Raw genomic sequence first — 3,188 nt, 5'->3', positions numbered from 1 at the left:
CTACGTCCCCGCAACTTAGCGATTCGGCCAAAGAAACCGATATGATGAGTACCAAGAAAAATAAGTCCTGGGGGCGATTTGCTCGACTAGCACCCTTCAAGGCGGTGCTCTAGCATGGCCGCAGTTAAATGACCGAAACAAGTAAAAGATAAGTGATACACGATAAAAGATAATCTCACCAACAATTGATCCAGACGGGATAATCTTACCATACGATAGCTGACCAACAGGACACATCACGTGCATGAATTTCAAGCCTATGGTGTCTACATTAGATTTCTCATTTTATTATACTATTCCAGTCGTGTTACCTATTTTTAGAATGTATATACATTCTAGGGTACCTTTGACATGACCGTCAAGATATTCCTTCCTATATACGAGGGTGTGCTGAAATTTTTCTGGCTTTAAGGTGTCGCGAAAGACCTGGTTAGAGACCTAACCTTCCGAGTTCTCTTACAGGGCTTGGAAAAACTGAAGGACCGCTGCAGTAAGTATGTGAATCTGAGAGGGGAATATGTAGAATAAAATCATAATTAACTGATCCCCTGTATTTTCTTTAATCCAAAGCCAGGAACATTTCAGCACTCTCTCGTAGTTACGACCTGAATGTCATATCTCTAGGGGGGATAGCACTTTGCGAATATTTTGGGGATAGCTGATAATGATTTGAGTGATTGATATTTTTCACACCAGCATGATATAATCGATATTTTCTGTTACATCTTGAAGATTTGGAGGCATCTTTATCTCTTTGGACAGATATTCCGTAGCATTTCCTGAATAGGGAAATCGTGTCCTTGTGTGATATAAATCATCCATCACAGGTGCAGGAGAAGTTCCTCTTCCTGTCAATGTGGTTGGTATCCTCTAGCTTTGGTGATAGGCATTCATAGAATCTTGTTGATATTATGGATGTTTCCCACCGAAGTTCCCGTTTAAGTAGCTTCGTCTTGCTATCCTTTAGCTGTAGACTCAGAGTATCTATTCAAGCATTCTTCATCTACTCTGGCGATGTTATTACTTTCGCGGCTGAGTGAATATATGACGTATCCATTTCTTCCTTTACATACAACAAAAACGGAGAAGTCTGACTTCCATACCTTCCTAAGTCCGCAGAATTGTTTATTTACGATGCGTATGTATCATCATCATCATCATCATCATCATCACCATCATCATCATCATCATCGTCATCACCACCATCATCATCATCATCATCGTCATCACCACCATCATCATCATGGTCATTATTATCATCGTCATTGTCATCATCATCATCGTCGTCGTCGTTGTCGTCATCGTCGTCGCCATCGTCATCTCCGCCGGCGTCGTTGCTGCCGTCGCCACCGCCGTCTTCGTCGTCGTCGTCGTCGTCGTCATCATTTAACGTCCGTCGTCCATTCTGGCAATGGTTAGCCGGTTTGACAGGAGCTGATTAGCCAGAGTACTGCACCAAGCTCCACTGACTACTTTGGCATAATTTCCACATCTAGATGCCTTTCCTAATGCCAACCACTTTACCGAGTGGACTGGGTGCTTTTTACGTGGCACCAGCACCGCGATGCCAGCTTCGGCATGCTTTTTACGACTGTTTGCCATTTCTAACGCTAACCACTTTATGTATGTACGGATGGAGGGATGGATGGATGGATTGATGGGGGTGTATGAGTGAGTTTAGGGTGGTGTCATCTGAATGATACGATACAGCACACAAAGATCGTTTAGATTCCCCAAAAGTTTCCATTCCTCCATGTAACGTATATTTATTTTGTCAAGTTGATTGTTGATGCGGAAGTTACAAGTCTTAATATTCAAGTTTGAATTTTTTTTTAAGTGTCCTGCCTAGTATACCGAATTTCCGTATAAGCGCTGGTACAGCAAAAACAGAGAGCCCTGACCTTCATAAATTTCTAAGAGTACTGAATTATTCATCCATGTAGTATGTATGTATGTATGTATGTATGTATGTATGTATGTATGTATGTATGTATGTGTGTGTGTATGTATATGTGTCGTTGTTCAATTTTATTTCTAGATTTCTTGCCATTAGAGAAAGAGCTGGTTTCTAACCTAGATCCAAGGCTACTTCATTGAAATTTCAACATCAACAACAAGGTATTTTTGTATGTATGTATGTATGTATGTATGTATGTATGTAGTATGTATGTATGTATATATGTGCAGATTTGTACGTTTTGCTTTATGCGTGTATTCTCATGCATATAGTTGCATATCTAGATATGCTCATTTATACTTAGATGATAAAATTCTGGAAAGTTTTACAGAGTTTTACAGTTTTATGTATGTATGTATGTATGTATGTATGTATGTATGTATGTATGTATTATGTACGTACGTATGTATGCTTCTATGTATGTCCTTGAGCAAGACACTTTATTTCACGTTGCTCCAGTCCACTTAGCTGGCAAAAGTGTGTTGTACCTGTAATTCAAATGGCCAGTCATGTCACATTCTGTGCCACATTGAATCTCCCAAAGAATTACGTTAAGGGTACGCGTGGAGTGCTCAGCCACTTGCACGTTAATTTCACGAGCAGGCTGTTCCGTTGATCGGATCAACTGGAACCCTCGTCGTCGTAACCGACGGAATACCAGTAAGTATATATGTATGTTGTTTAATCCTAGGTCGAACAGGATCCAGTTGCAATCATTCCCTCTATTTGCATATTAAGGATAACATTGTCAAACGTGTCCTTCCATTTTTAAAACGATAGAATATGACTGGAAGATTTTTGGCTTCTGTTTCTAGAAAATCGAGTGATTACAAAAATGGCTATTTCATTGGCTTTATGTATGTTTGCCTTTATATATATATAATATATAAGTTTCACTATAGCAAACGTGTTATTATTACTGGCAGTCCCTCTTGGAATCCTTCCAAGAGTATTACCATTTCGCCAGTGCATCTATATTGTTCTTACCAAAACTTGTTGCAATGCCAAATTCTATAGGCATTATTATGCAACTCTTTAACAGTTCTGTTGCTATTTGGAAATGACAGGATAGGGCTATATTGACAGTAACAGAAAAATACAGCTTTGTCGAAGATAAAAAAATTAACGCTTGTATAAAATTTTCAGATTTTTCAAAATGTTCCTTTCTCAATATTAAAACTTTTAGTTTATTGGAGAATTTCAAAGTTAGATAGTCTTGTAAATGGTTGTT

This window comes from Octopus sinensis, linkage group LG1 (genome assembly GCF_006345805.1).
Source record: "Octopus sinensis linkage group LG1, ASM634580v1, whole genome shotgun sequence".
NCBI classification, from domain to species: domain Eukaryota; kingdom Metazoa; phylum Mollusca; class Cephalopoda; order Octopoda; family Octopodidae; genus Octopus; species Octopus sinensis.
Note: the sequence above shows the minus strand (reverse complement) of the source record.